Below are 16,529 nucleotides of genomic sequence, written 5' to 3'. Positions count from 1 at the left end.
GTTTTATATTATTGTAGTGATGATAATGATGTTAAGTTACTTAACTAAAGATGCTCGTTAACTATCTTTAGCAAAAGTTACTGAAAAAGTTACTTTGAAGTAACTTTTCTGTCGTTCCAGCTGCTAAATAGCCTCAGCTGGAACGGAAAAAGTTACTTTTAGTAACTTTTCCGTAACTTTTAGTTACTTTTTGTCTCAGCTGGAACACGCTCAATATAAAACTTTTATGATGGCCAACACACAAAAGTTTGAAGACTATGAGCCTTTATGCAGGGAAGAGAATGGAACTGCAATTGTTCAAAGAACCGGTGATGGTAAACAATCTTATTTTGACCTTAAAATGATTTTTAATAAGAAATTCATTGGTAAAGTTCAAGTATTAATGTGATCTGCTGGGCATATCTAGAGAAGCTTGGTTGAATAGTTTGTTGGGGATGAAGTCTTCAGGTCTTGCTGTAGGAACCTTCTAATTAAATTCCTGTAATCCTTGGACAGTTGCTAGCCTATACAAAGTCAGTGGTAAATTGTTTTGTAGAGATGGCATAGCCTAGAGTGAGTAGCCTAATAGGTCTAATAGTCCAGAAAAAAATGTATATAGTTCAAAGAAAGCTTAGTTTAATCCCACTTGACAGAAAGAAACACTGTGTTACTCTGGAAGCTGATTTAAAACATTCAATGATAATTACTTAAGCTAGCCTTGGCTAGATTGAATCCTGTAATTCATTGAAGTGCTTCAAAAAACTTTTTAGTTTATTGGTAGCCTGTAACAACTTTTTAATATTAATTTATAGATACATTTGAGCCCTCCTAGCAAAGTTTCTTGTAGGCTACTCCAGGCTTGAAAACCTAAGCTAAGGAGTTTAAGGCCTGGTGTTGCTGTTATTTCGGTTGGGATAAGGGTCAATGGTGCGACTCTGTAAGTTTAGCCACAGTACACCTAGCTATAATGATTAGCCTACCTGGAGAAATTTAGAGGAAAAACTTAAGAAGAATCAAATGTTTTTTGCACTCAAATGAAGAATCAATGTTTTGTAACACTCCCAGCTACAGACATTGAATCAGGATATCACTTGCTGTGCAATGCTGACCATTGGTCAGCATACAATTTTTTTCTTTTTTAAGTAGGTCTAACTTCTTGCTACATTAGAAAATAGGGTCAAAACTAGTAGGCTATGCAATTATGCAAAATAATGTGAAACTCAAACCCTCATGTATTGCTATCAAAATAGGAATTAAGAAGAATTCTATACATCAATGCATAACAAGAAATCTAAGCTATGCATCAATATGGTTGTTAGGTACTTGTGTGTTATTCAGAACACACTCAATAAATAAAGTTAGGTTTTATATTCTCTGAGGCCAACCTGACTTTCATACATAATGATGATAGAAGTTAATAAGCTTACCTAAGCTATGGATGTCAGGTGATTGATTTTTCTTCTAATGATAATTTCGACAGGACTGTAGCTTAGGTAAGCTTATTACCTTCTATCATCATTATAAAGTTAGGTTCTTTTGTGAAACAAAGTATGATGCAATTACATTTAAATTAATATTTATATATAGAGGTGGTTAGGTTAGGTATTTGATATAATGCACACACCCCCCCCCCTTCCCCTAATGTGCAAATAAGGTTTTGGAATTTAGGCTAAGAGATTGGTTAGATAAAGAGGAAATACTGAGTCCAGTACAAGTAGGATTCAGATTGACATTCACCATTATTGACCATATTTATACTTTGGAAATATTGAGATGGAAAAATGATTGGCTATTTTTATCTTTTTAGACCTGAGAAGTGCTTTTGATTCAGTAAATAGGAGGTTGTTAATTGAAAGCCTGTTAGAAATAGGCTTGCTGTCTTGTTTTGTAGCAATAATAGTAGCTATGTATAGGAGGGTGAAGTTTGTTGTAAAGGTGATGCGGAAATTTTCTAGACTAGTTATGTCTCATTTGGGTGTGAAACAAGGATGTACTTTATCCCCAAAGCTTTTCTCCTTGTTTGTTAATGATTTAGACAGTTTTATGAAAAAATAATGGAGCCCCATTTGTATCTTTGGATTGGTTTAGGGTATCATGTATATTATTTGTAGATGATATAGTAGTAGTGGTGGTAATTTCAACTATTTATTCCACAGCCTTTCTGATTCAGGGGTCATTCTTAAAGAATTGGGACAAAACTTAAAATTTAGTATAAAAGGTGAGGTATTAACAAGGGGACAAACCCCCTCATATACATAATAAAAAAATATAAGAGTATAAAAGTTTGTTATGTACGTTAATTCTTAAGTTATGTATATTTTTTACTAATAAAAACGTTTGTTAAAAATTAAAAGTTCTAGTTGCCTTTTTAAGTAGCCAAAAAATTGGAGGGCAACTAGGCCTTCTTCCCCACCCCTTATTTCTCAAAATTGTCTGATCAAAACTAAGAGAAAACCATTTAGCAAAAAAAAAATTTAATATGCAAATTTCATTTTAATAATTTATTTGCGGAGAGCCAAAATCAAAAATGCATTAATTCAAAAATGTTCAGAAATTAAATAAAAAAACTAGTTTTTTAAACTGAAAGTAAGGAGCAATATTAAAACTTAAAACAAACAGAAACTACTCTGTATATGAAATGGGTTGTCCCCTCTGCAATTCCTTGCTCTTTATGCTAAAGTTTGATTCTTTGCCACAATTCTACTTTTTAAAACAATTAAAAACTTTAGCATAAAGAGTGAGGGATTGCAGAGGGGACAACCCATTTCATATACAGATTAATTTCTGTTCATTTTAAGTTTTAATATTGCTCCTTACTTTCAGTTTAAAAAACTAGTTTTTTTTTATTTAATCTGTTTAGGGATTAAGCATAGGGAATCATGTTTGAGGAGTTAGCTTGGTAAGAGTTTATTTATGGGTGTTTCTGAATTCATAAAGTGTTTGAAAGTTTGTTTGCTTGTTTAAGTTGTTTGCAAGTTTGTTTGCTTTTTTAAGTTGTTTGGAATTAGGTGCTTGTATAAAGTTGCATGTGTTTGCTATGGCCTGCAGGCTTTTTTGCAAATAAATCTTATCTATGACATTTTGCCTTTTTTTTATCGAATAAATATAATACAGAATTTGTAGAACAGACAGAGAAGTTGAACAAATAGGCAGAACAATAAATGTGTTTTTATTCCCTTTACTGCCTATGTCAATAGAAAAGCCAGGGATTTACTGTTTTCATTCCCTGGAAATTAGTCTTATACCTGGTTCCAAAAGTGAGATTGAATTAGTCAAAACTTGGAGGTTTATTCCTCCTGTCTGTTTAAAGAAAACAGATGCATAATTGAAGTTTTGTTCATTTCTATCTTACATTTCATGGGCATCCATGGTATTTCTTCCTTTATTAATCTGTCTTGTTTCTTTTCTGCAGGATTTTTTTTGTCTCATTTTTAGTAAGATACATTTTTAGTAAGATAGAGATGGCATAGCCTAGAGTGAGTAGCCTAATAGGTCTAATTGTCCAGAAAAAAATGTATATTCTTCAAAGAAAGCTTAGTTCAATCCCACTTGACAGAAAGAAACACTGTGTTACTCTGGAAGCTGATTTAAAACATTCAATGATAATTACTTAAGCTAGCCTTGGCTAGATTGAATCCTGTAATTCATTGAAGTGCTTCAAAAAACTTTTGCAGTTTATTGGTAGCCTGTAACAACTTTTTAATATTAATTTATAGATACATTTGAGCCCTCCTAGCAAAGTTTCTTGTAGGCTACTCCAGGCTTGAAAACCTAAGCTTAGGAGTTTAAGGCCTGGTGTTGCTGTTATTTTGGTTGGGATAAGGGTCAATGGTGTGACTCTGTAAGTTTAGCCACAGTACACCTAGCTATAATGATTAGCCTACCTGGAGAAATTTAGAGGAAAAACTTAAGAAGAATCAAATGTTTTTTGCACTCAAATGAATTCAAATGAAGAATCAATGTTTTGTAACACTCCCAGCTACAGACATTGAATCAGGATATCACTTGCTGTGTAATGCTGACCTTTGGTTAGCATACAATTTTTTTCTTTTTTAAGTAGGCCTAACTTCTTGGTACATTAGAAAATAGGGTCAAAACTAGTAGGCTATGCAATTATGCAAAATAATGTGAAACTCAAACCCTCATGTATTGCTATCAAAATAGGAATTGAGAAGAATTCTATACATCAATGCATAACAAGAAATCTAAGCTATGCATCAATATGGTTGTTAGGTAATTGTGTGTTATTCAGAACACACTCAATAAATAAAGTTAGGTTCTTTTGTGGAACAAACTATGATGCAATTACATTTAAATTAATATTTATATATAGAGGTGGTTAGGTTAGGTATTTGATATAATGCCCCCCCCCCCTTCCCCTAATGTGCAAATAAGGTTTTGGAATTTAGGCCAAGAGATTGGTTAGATAAAGAGGAAATACTGAGTCCAGTACAAGTGGGATTCAGATTGACATTCAGCATTATTGACCATATTTTTACTTTGGAAATATTGAGATGGAAAAATGGTTGGCTATTTGTATCTTTTTAGACTTGAGAAGTGCCTTTGATTCAGTAAATAGGAGGTTGTTAATTGAAAGCCTGTTAGAAATAGGCTTGCTGTCTTGTTTTGTAGCAATAATAGCAGCTATGTATAGGAGGGTGAAGTTTGTTGTAAAGGTGATGGGGAAATTTTCTAGACTAGTTATGTCTCATTTGGGTGTGAAACAAGGATGTACTTTATCCCCAAAGCTTTTCTCCTTGTTTGTTAATGATTTAGACAGTTTTATGAAAAAATAATGGAGCCCCATTTGTATCTTTGGATTGGTTTAGGGTATCATGTATATTATTTGTAGATGATATAGTAGTAGTGGTGGTAATTTCAACTATTTATTCCACAGCCTTTCTGATTCAGGGGTCATTCTTAAAGAATTGGGACAAAACTTAAGATTTAGTATAAAAGGTGAGGTATTAACAAGGGGACAAACCCCCTCATATACATAATAAAAAAATATAAGAGTATAAAAGTTTGTTATGTAAGTTAATTCTTAAGTTATGTATATTTTTTACTAATAAAAACGTTTGTTAAAAATTAAAAGTTCTAGTTGCCTTTTTAAGTAGCCAAAAAATTGGAGGGCAACTAGGCCTTCTTCCCCACCCCTTATTTCTCAAAATTGTCTGATCAAAACTAAGAGAAAGCCATTTAGCAAAAAAAAAAATTAATATGCAAATTTCATTTTAATAATTTATGTGCGGAGAGCCAAAATCAAAAATGCATTAATTCAAAAATGTTCAGAAATTAAATAAAAAAACTAGTTTTTTAAACTGAAAGTAAGGAGCAATATTAAAACTTAAAACAAACAGAAACTACTCTGTATATGAAATGGGTTGTCCCCTCTGCAATTCCTTGCTCTTTATGCTAAAGTTTGATTCTTTGCCACAATTCTACTTTTTAAAACAATTAAAAACTTTAGCATAAAGAGTGAGGGATTGCAGAGGGGACAACCCATTTCATATACAGATTAATTTCTGTTCATTTTAAGTTTTAATATTGCTCCTTACTTTCAGTTTAAAAAACTAGTTTTTTTTTTATTTATTAAACCTACGTTAATAAATATAAAAGTTCGTTAAAAATTAAAAGTTCTAATTCTAAAATTCTAAAAGTCTAAAATTAAGTAGCCAAAAAATTGGAGGGCAACTAGGCCTCTTTCCCCACCCCTTATTTCTCAAAATTGTCTGATCAAAACTAAGAGAAAGCCGTTTAGCCAAAAAAAAATTAATATGCAAATTTCATTTTAATAATTTATGTGGAGAGAGCCAAAATCAAAAATGCATTAATTCAAAAATGTTCAGAAATTAAATAAAAAAAAAATAGTTTTTTAAACTGAAAGTAAGGAGCAATATTAAAACTTAAAACAAACAGAAATTACTCTGTATATGAAATAGGTTGTCCCCTCTGCAATTCCTTGCTCTTTATGCTAAAGTTTGATTCTTTGCCACAATTCTACTTTTTAAAACAATTAAAAACTTTAGCGTAAAGAGTGAGGGATTGCAGAGGGGACAACCCATTTCATATATGGAGTAATTTCTGTTCATTTTAAGTTTTAATATTGCTCCTTACTTTCAGTTTAAAAAACTAGTTTTTTTTATTTAATCTTTGTTTAGGGATTAAGCATAGGGAATCATGTTTGAGGAGTTAGCTTGGTAAGAGTTTATTTATGGGTGTTTCTGAATTCATAAAGTGTTTGAAAGTTTGTTTGCTTGTTTAAGTTGTTTGCAAGTTTGTTTGCTTTTTTAAGTTGTTTGGAATTAGGTGCTTGTATAAAGTTGCATGTGTTTGCTATGGCCTGCAGGCTTTTTTGCAAATAAATCTTATCTATGACATTTTGCCTTTTTTTTATCAAATAAATATAATACAGAATTTGTAGAACAGACAGAGAAGTTGAACAAATAGGCAGAACAATAAATGTGTTTTTATTCCCTTTACTGCCTGTGTCAATAGAAAAGCCAGGGATTTACTGTTTTCATTCCCTGGAAATTAGTCTTATACCTGGTTCCAAAAGTGAGATTGAATTTGTCAAAGCTTGGAGGTTTATTCCTCCTGTCTGTTTAAAGAAAACAGATGCATAATTGAAGTTTTGTTCATTTCTATCTTACATTTCATGGGCATCCATGGTATCTTCCTTTATTAATCTGTCTTGTTTCTTTTCTGCAGGATTTTTTTTGTCTCATTTTTAGTAAGATACAAATTTTTATTTACAAATTACTTATACTAGAAGCACATTTTCAAGACTTTGACCTAACTTAGGATCCCTTGTTCTAAAGGCATGATTGAATTTCTTGAAGCTAGAAATTTCTTTTGTGGCAAATTCAATGGTAAATATTTAGTTCACCCTTTTTGCAACTTAATAGTGGTAAAATAGGTAAGATTGTAAATTTTTAGTGACTGCAATATATTTCACCCATTGCTAATTGCAGTAGAAAGGAAAGTCACTGGTAAGGACCCCCAAAGAATTATTTCAGATTATTTTAAAAAGGCTTTACTACCCATAAAGCTGGCATAACTGGAGAAGGGGCTTCTCAGGAATTAATGACTTTAAAAGCTATACATTATACATAAAAATGCACATTTTTATGCAGAAAGGCAGCAAGTTATTTATTACTAATCAACTACAGCAGGTATATCTATTGCTTTCTTTAACCATCAACAAAGATAAAATGCATGCTGGAAACTGAATGCTCTTTGGAAACTTTCTTTAGACACACTAATTGTGAGATGGATAGCAACAAAATTCCAACAGGGTTTGTATTTACTTAAGATTTACAAACAAGCATATTGAATGCTTAATTTTGTCATATCCTAATCTCTAAACAGTAAACTAGATTCCTTACATTTCCTAATAGTTTTCCACCAGCTCATTTCAGCAAAATCATTTGTAATGACAATACACCCTTTGCTTGGGTGGCCTGGCCTTTTCAAAAATGAAAGACAACTGCTAGTAGGCTAAGCTAGTTCTGCGTGAAATTTGCTATATGAGTTAAGGTATCACTGAGATGGATTATGTTTTTTGCCGCATTTTTAACTGGATTATGAAGCCCATCTCTAAGTTGAACAAAAGATGAATTTTATCCATCTTTTGTTGGTTTCAAAAGGATTTTAGTTGAACTTGAATCTTGTGAAAATGGCCCCTAAGAAACTTTTACAAGATATTAAAAACTTCAGGGTGAAAAATGAGTTATTAAGGAGGGGGAAGCTACCCTCATTTATGAATCATTTAAGAATTTACTGTAGCTACTAGCCCCTGACAAATGTTCAAAACACAAACTTTAGATGTCAAGTATAATAAAACAAAGATGTTATTATCCTTGACATTGCAAGTTACTCAGAATTACAATGGACACCACCAAACTAAGCATTTATGTTTGCACTAATTTGTTGTAAATACAGAAAAGCAAGTTAATGTTTACATTCCATCAGAAATTTGTAATTTTGCAACAAGCCAACAACTGCATCCATAACCAAAGTGATAAGATGCTTATCAATGCATTTCTGAGGAAAAAAAATATTCAATGGGAGAATTTTCTGCAGGAAAAATTCTCCACAAAGAGGAAATTCTAGCTAGGAAAAGTTATGTGATTTGATTTCCCCTCCACAATACTCTGCTCTTTATGCTACAGTTTGACCTTTTGTTTTAATTTTTTAACTCTTGAAACACAAGGGTCATTTAAATAAAATCAAAACTTTTAAGTCCTAAAAAACTGTTTCTATGTAATATAAAGAAATAACAAATTATTGGCTTTGGGTAAAACTAATGTTACCAGATAGTACACAAGAAATTGGGCAACATCATTCTTTTCCAAATTGGGTTTTGTTTAAAATAATATGTATTTTTCAAGAAAATCCTGACATTATGGGAATGATGGGAACCATTTTTGGAATTAACATATCAAATAGCATGAAACTTGGCAAAACACTTTACGGAATTTTCAAAACTTTAATTTTGGAGGCCAATGTTATCTATGAGTATTATTAATGCCAAACCTGAAAAATTAATTCCAAGAAATTAGAAGTTTATTGTACAAAGACAGTGATAGGCAATGTAGCCTATATGATTATTTCTGCTATTTAACCAACATTCTTTCTTGGGAAAAAAGAAAATAACTAAATGAAAACCATAAAATAGCCTAAACTCAAAAACACAGTCAAATAAAGAATATTTCTGCTATTTAACCAGCAAAACAAAATTAGCTAAATAGAAAGCATAAAACAGACCATAGCCAAAAGCCAGGAAGCAAAAAGAGACTTGTTGGTTGTACAGACTGTCAGGTATTTAGTCAAAATGTTCCTATTGGGTTAGTTGGTCTATACATATGGTAAACTTTTTCTTCAAATATGCACATTAAAATAAAGACTCACAATTATTGTATACAAGATGACATCTTTGTATACAAGATGAAGAATAACATCATAATCGCAGGTTACAATAATAAATGACTTTGTAGCAAAACAAAATAATGTATTTTTAAATAAAATCAGAATCCTTTTTTCTTGGTCCTAAAAAACTGTTTCTATGTAATAAAATAAATTACAAATTATTAGTCAACATAATACTTGTCTCCACTCCAACATTCATTTATACATATACCCCACAATTGAGAAAATGGGGTAGCTAAGTAGTAATGCTATTTGGCAGTTGCTGCTAAAGTGTCAGCAGCTTTTGGAATTCTATTTAATTGTGATATTGGCAGCTTTGGAACTTGTCCATACCTGAATATACAAGATTGTATCTAGAAAAATAATAGCTTGCAAGATTAAATTGAATATTATATTACAACTTACCACCATTTTTATCTGATCCTACATCAGTATCCATTATTTCATCAATAAGCAACTGTAGAACTAAATAATGTTGTGGCATTTCTGATGTAACACTGGCCAAGTTCATTGTATGAAGATTTGAAAAAAGCTGTAAAATTGTAAAATCTAAAATTGTTTCTAGCTGAGATAATCTATTGAATTTTTGAAATTATTTGATATTTTAGGATTTTGTAAGATATCCGTTTCAATAATAGTGAGTGTTTTGAAGAGAATCAAGTATTTGAGATGAAAGGAATGCATACAAAGTCTATAGGTTCAGTTATTTTTGTTTTCTACCTATCAAAAGACAACAGTTTTTGAACAGCCATCAGAAGAGAGAAATTTCCCTTCACAGAAAAATCCTAAATGAGCCATTGAATTTTTATGCACCTATCTCTATGCTATATTTATCATGAATTTTGGAATATTTGATGGAGGCTGTAAAATTTTGTTCCTTTATTGGGCTTTGAATAAATCATTTTTATCTTGGACTGTGGTCTCAAAGAAAGCCTAGATTTAATTAGAAGCAAATACAGTAAACTGAAAACTGTGTTGTGACTACTCTGCTTCATAAAGGTTAAACTTGGTGAACTGAATATTTCAAATATATGTCATCCACTTTGCTCTAAATTAAATCCTACCTGCAAGTTTCTGTTTCTTTCTCTTGTTAAGTTTAGGTCATGGGCCTAAGTATGAGCCTGATTTGGTTATTAAACAAGTTTCTGAAAATCATATTGCCCTAACAACAAAATGTTCTGTGTTCACAAATTAATGCCCAAGAAAACATTTTTAATTATCATGAAAAATTGGCATTTTTTATATAGCTTATACCTTTGATCTGATACAATTTTAACCTATTCATAAGTAAATACTATAAAATTATGCAAATAAATAAAAAAACAAATTCCATAAAAATGAAGACATGAAACCCTTACAATTTTCTATGAATAAGTTGAAATCAGTCAAGTATAAAATAAAACAAAATCCAGGACAAAACCACAGTCTTTCTGCTATGCTGATTCACAAATGGCAGTAATTTACAAAACTGTAAATGGGAGGGGGAAGGGAATGTATTTTGAAAATCTGAGGAGGGGGGTTCCTTGATGGATGTACCAAAATATATATATTTCAATGAAAATTCCCGAAGTATTTTGCCAAATCTAGGGGAACTCTCTGTCATTTGATGCAGATCCATTATTAAAAAATAATTTAGTGAGCTCAAATACTTTTAAAGATAGCCTAGTGAAAAGGCCATCATTTGGAAACTTTAACTAGCCTAGTCTAAAATTCTAACCTTAATAGCTCAACTGAATGTAAGAAAAAGATAGGCCTAAGCCAAAGAGTTTCAATAATCAACACTACTGTATGCTATCACAGACACTAATGCACTGAAATTAATATAGAAACAGGATATTTAAACCAAATCTAGGTTAATACCCACAGATTTATTGCAAAATTAATACCTTTCCATAATGAATTTGGCATTAAGTTATTTATGCAGCATTCTGCTTTTCTTTTTGTGAACAATGTAGGTCAATTTTATACAGTGGGTTAAATTTAAGATATAGGTTAGGCTAGCTTAATCAATCAGGAAACAATGCAGAAAAAATAAGGTAAAATTCTAGTTTAGATACTTTTTGCTATCTTGGCAAGAGGTTACGTTATTCAAACTATACCCAAGACAAACAAGTTTAAACATGCAACTAGCCTAGAATATCCTATTCATACACCCCTAGAGTTATCTAATTTTTTTTTATTTTGAAGATCAGTTCCAAAATATTCTAAGAGTTTCCTCTACTGGTTGGTGGCCTTAGCTACAATATTTACAAGGACTTATGCACAGGAAGTTATTCTAAATTCAGACTAAATGAGACTAAAACAAATGTTATCAAAATCTTGGTCGTAATATTTTTTTCTATCTGAATAAGACCTTAGTTACTTCAAAAGCCGTTCCTGGTGAATGTAAAATTTAAGTAACTTCTCTAGTTACTTTAAAGTTACTTGATTTTCCAGCTGGAACACCTAAGTATATTATTGTGAACTATAAAGATTGAATTAATATGTTATAAAAAGTAACGGGTTTTTATTTTATCGATTTTGTCACTGCAAAGATTTTGAAACATACTGGGAAAACATCTGAGATGCAGGTAAGCTGATAGGCATCATTGACTCAATTTATGGGTACCAAAGTTGAAATAAGAGTGATGCATGAGAAATGGGTAAAATTCTAGGGTAAAAGGTAAAATTCTGGTTAATTGACTTCTTGCTATCTCAGAAAGGGTTTAGGTTAGGAAAATGAAACTTTCAGGGATGGGTCTACAGGCTAAATTATGTCCCAAGAAGTTATTTTAAAGTACGCACCTCCAGTGCTTCTTCCTTTAGAGGGCCCTGAAATTTGCCTACATGACAGGTTTATACCTATTGAAATTTTGACAGAACAACATTTTACCTTAATTTTCAGTTACCAGTTGCTTTTTCTCTGTCTTTAGTTCTGTAAAATGCAATTCCTGTTATTTGAGTTGAATTCTGAGCCATATCAATGTTTTTTTTCAAAATTTAGGAAATGTATTTGCATAGGCTATCTTTAAAACCTACTAAATTGGGATTGAGCAAACTTGTGAAGCTGAAATCAATTTAGTTGTACTTCATTCAAGCAGAAGATCTATTTTGCAAGGTTTCACTTTTATAACACACATATTTTTAAGGGTCATCAAAGGTCAGGACCCTCTAGAGGGAGACCCATCCCTGAAAGTTTCATTTTTCCTAACCTAACCCCTTTCCAAGATAGTAAGAAGTCACTAAGGTAAGTTTGCCTTTGTCAACATAATTTAGTGAGGATGAAGTTGGAAAGATCACTTGGTGCCTTTTCTTGTGCCCTTTCATAATTCAATAAATGTTTCTGTGAGAAATCTATTTTGATCTCATATTGGGTCTATAGTAAACAAAACTTGAAAAACATGTTTTTAAAGGAAACTGTGTAGTGAAAAAATTGCCTTTGCAGCTGATAGATGAATGATAGGCTAATTACTATTGTTCTTAGTCTTAGCTGTAAAATATTATATTTAAAACATGTTTGAAGGAATTTTCTAAAAAAGAGCCTAAAACCCCTCAACTATGATGTTGCAGCAAAGCTTAAATCATTTTTGACAGGTTTATAGCTCTTTTAAAATATGTGCAGGTTAATTTGTGCATAGAAATAAAACCAAAAATAGGGCGTTTCACCTTATTTTCATGTTAAATAAAAGTAGAACTTTTACAATAGGTTTTAAGCAGCTTACATCAAGAATTCAAGGTTAATCATCTCCTCTATCAATATTTTTAAGGTTTGATTAAGACTTATGAGTAGAGCATCTTTTGTTCTTCTCTGGTAAGACCCTTATTTGTTGCTGTGAATCACTATACAGTGAATACTAGGCTATACAATGAATCACTATAGTATATGCACTATACAATGAATCACTATAGTATATATGCTACACTATCTAATGAATCACTATATGAATTTATACAGTTGGTCCATCCTGAAAAATATCTGTCCACTACATTATTGGTGTGTATAAAAGCTTCTCCTATTTACTTTGTTTAAGGTATCCATTGCATTCTTAGTAGTTGTTAGACTGACTGGACAATGGTGCGAACTTGTATTATTTATAATTTCAAAAGCAGAAACAGAGGGGGGTGAGCTGGCAAAGAGGTTTGCTACTGTTCTATCTCACAGGTATTACTTGGCTGACTAGAGTATCCAGGATTTCTAAAAAGGGTAGGTTTTTATAAGGTTTTTGTTAACAGACTTCAGGTTACCTTTATGAATGAAGTTACCTTTAGAGTCAGAATTGTATCCTGAATCCAAATTTAACATGCATTTGCATCAGAAATGACTTTTACCCCCACCCCTATATATACCAATTCAGGCTATATGTTTGCACATTAGTGGTGGGGGTGGGTTGGTTGTTAAAGTTCAAGCTTATGTCTATAGTCAGAATTGTATTCAGAATTCAAATTTAACATTCATATGCACCAGAAATGGACTCTGCCCCATCTCCTTAATGTGCAAATATATATTCTGAATTGGTATATATAGAAGTGGGGGTAAAGTCCATTTCTGACACAAATGAATGTTAAATTTTGATTTGGGATGCAATTTTGACTAGAGGTAAGTTTTTTTTTTTAGCTACCTGAATAGTCCATCAATATAAACCTTACCTGGGTTTGCCAAATATCTGTAAAGAACTATTTTCTGTAAAATTCTTAGCAAGTTCCCAGAAAATTAAAGGACATCAAAAGTATTGTATTTCTATTATAAGAAGAATTTAAAGTAAAGCTTGTTGTTATTATTGTTGTAAATATTCTGCCACGAACTTGCAAGTTGCATAAACCTTTATGTAAAAGCAAATTACAAAAGCCAGAAATCATTTTTTTATGACTCAATAAGTCAACCCTCACAGCTCTTTTCATTATCTTTTCTGTTTTGGGTTACATGCAAGTTTGTTAAAAAACTGGGAATTTTTCAGAAATGTATTAAGATTATATAAACTTGTTTGATCATTCTAGCTACCATGTAATTGTCAGTTGCTAATCAATTTTTTTTTGTCCAGGGAATGTTTGAAGCCAGAGGGAGGGGGTATGACCCTTCACTATTTTCACCAATGGCCTTGCTTGGATAATTTTTTGTAGCTTAATTATTAAGCTTTAATATGGATTAGCAAAAGACTTTTGCAGATGCCAAAACTAATGATTTTAGTCATGTTCATTCCCTGGATTTTTAAAGTATATTTTTAGCAGGATTTTTTATTTCTTTTTTTGAAGCATAGTTTGACTATTGAATGCAGACTTTGCAGGATAAACCAAATGAGATTTCATTACCTTTCTATCAGACAAACAAAGCATTAAAAACAAGAGACAAAGCTTTTTTTGTGAAGAAAAAATCTTTGAAGTTTTTGGACAATTTTTTTGATGAATGTTTTTCTTTGTTTTTACCTCTTTGTTTTAATAGGAGAATCTCTTTCTTTTTTTTTTGCAGAAGTGGGAGCTGGGGCTACTTTTCTTTTCTTCCTCTTTTTGGAGAAAGGGAGGGGGTTGAGTTTTTTTCTTTTGATTCTTCATATTCATTTCTTGTTTTAAATGTCTTAGAATAATTAGCTTTGCTTTCTAAGAAAATTGTCCTAAGAAAAAAGAAGTGACTAAATTTTGTTTAGCTGCAAGTCTGTATTCACACCAGTCACATAATTTCCCTTCAAGAAAAAGTTGATAAAACTATTACTGAAACATCAATGTGAAGTGCAAATTTCTTAATCAAATGTCATATGTTATGGTATTGTTCAAATAAAACTTATTTCTCCTTGATTATCCTGATAAATTCATTCTTTGTTTTTCTTTCCATTCTCAAACTTATGATATCTTTACCTTTTGCATTATTACAGACATACCAGTTATTTCCTTTTATATTTTTCTCATCTCTTCAATGTATTGCATTCTTCCTTATCTTCTAGAGGCATGACTCCTCTTATTTCTTTTCTTGTTCTCCAGGCTGTGAATACCAGTGCCACACATGTGCCTACCCATGAAAACATCTAATGTTGCTTATGTTTCTCTTTGTTTATATGTTCTCCAGAGGAGCAGCATTGTAGTCTGGCTCTGTCTAATGGTCAAACAGGTCATGGTAACAAACTATAGTAAGGAGTGACCTGGCTCAGTAGTAACCAATATTCTAAAAAACAGGAATTTTGGTACCAATAGTTGCATTAAAAGAATCATATTTCTATGCTGATTTTAAATATACAAGTTTCATCAAGTTTAGTCTTACCCATCAAAAGTTATGAGCTTGAAAAAATTTGCCTTAGTTTAGAAAATAGGGGAAAATACCCTGTAAAAGTCATAGAATCTTGACGAAAAGCATACCATCAGATTCAGCATATCAGAGAACTCTACTGTAGAAGTTTCAAGATCCTTTCTACAAAAATGTAGAATTTTGTATTTTTTTGCCAGAAGACAGATCAGAGAATGTATTTATTTGTTTTTTTTTGTTTTTTTTTTCCCAGGGGTGATTTTATCAACCCTGTGGTCCTAGAATGTTGCAAGAAGGCTCATTATGACAGAAATTCAAAAAGTTCTAGTCCCCTTTTTAGGTGACCAAAAAATGGAGGGCACATAGGCCCCCTCCCACGCTCATTTTTCGCCAAAGTCACAAGATCAAAATTTTGAGATAGCCATTTTGCTCAACATAGTCAAAAAACCTCATAAAAACCAGTCGAAAAACCACAACTTAATCCCTACAGTCCCTGGGGAGGGGCTTCAAGTTACAAACTTTGACCATTGTTTACATATAGTAATGGTTATTGGGAAGTGTACAGACGTTTTCAGGGGACTTTCTTGTGTTTTGGGGGGGTGGTCAGGGGGAGGGGGTTACATGGGAGGATCTTTCCATGGAAGAGTTTATCTTGCAGGATGAGAATATCCATGAAGGGGGTGCAGCATTTTCTAGATTTATTTAAGATATCAATGAGAAAATAAATAAAAAAATGTTTTCAACTGGAAGTAACGAGCAGCATTAAAACTTTAAAACGAGCAGAAATTATTATGTAAATAAGGGGGTTTGTCTCCTCCTCAATACCTTGCTCTTTATGCAGAAGTATTTTTAGTAATTTCAACTATTTATTCTTCAGTCCTTGTGATTCAGGGGCCATTCTTAAAGAATTGGGACAAAATTCAAGCTTTAATGTAAAGAGCAAGGTATTGATGAGGGAATGAATCCCTTCATATACCTAAAAAAATATACAAATATAGAAGTTTGTTATATAAGTTAATTCTTAAGTTATGTATATATTACAAGTTTAAACGTTTGTAAAAAAATAAAAAGTTCTAGGTGCCTTTTTAAGTAACCAAAAATTGGAGGGAAACTAGGCCTCCTCCCTCACCCCTTTTTTATCAAAATTGTCCAATCAAAACTATCAGAAAGCCATTTAGCCCCCCCCCCCCCCAAAAAAATTAATATGCAAATTTTTATTTAATTATTCATGTGCAGTAAGCCTAAATCAAGTCATACATTAATTCAAAAACTTTCAGAAATTAAATAAAAAACAAGTTTTTCAACTGAAAGTAAGGAGCAACATAAAATTTAAAACGAACAGAAATTATTCCATATATGAAAGGGATGGTCTTCTCCTCAATGCCCTGCTCTTTACACTGAATTTTTTATT

The 16,529-nt window shown here is 31.8% G+C and overlaps 1 protein-coding gene across 1 annotated transcript in view; it reads left to right on the top strand.

The window, feature by feature from the left end:
• Nucleotides 1-16,529, top strand: part of LOC136030536 (beta-arrestin-1-like) — an 81,819-nt gene that overhangs the window by 10,202 nt on the left and 55,088 nt on the right. Inside the window, exon 2 of the mRNA XM_065709580.1 lies at nucleotides 11,347-11,480. The gene's annotated coding sequence lies outside the window, so the exon portion shown is untranslated. The remainder of the gene's footprint in view (nucleotides 1-11,346; nucleotides 11,481-16,529) is intronic.

The sequence above is a fragment of the Artemia franciscana genome, chromosome 8, assembly GCF_032884065.1.
Source record: "Artemia franciscana chromosome 8, ASM3288406v1, whole genome shotgun sequence".
Classification (NCBI taxonomy): Eukaryota; Metazoa; Arthropoda; class Branchiopoda; order Anostraca; family Artemiidae; genus Artemia; species Artemia franciscana.
The sequence above is the reverse complement of the archived record's forward strand: the minus strand, read 5'-3'. Positions and strand labels throughout refer to the sequence as shown.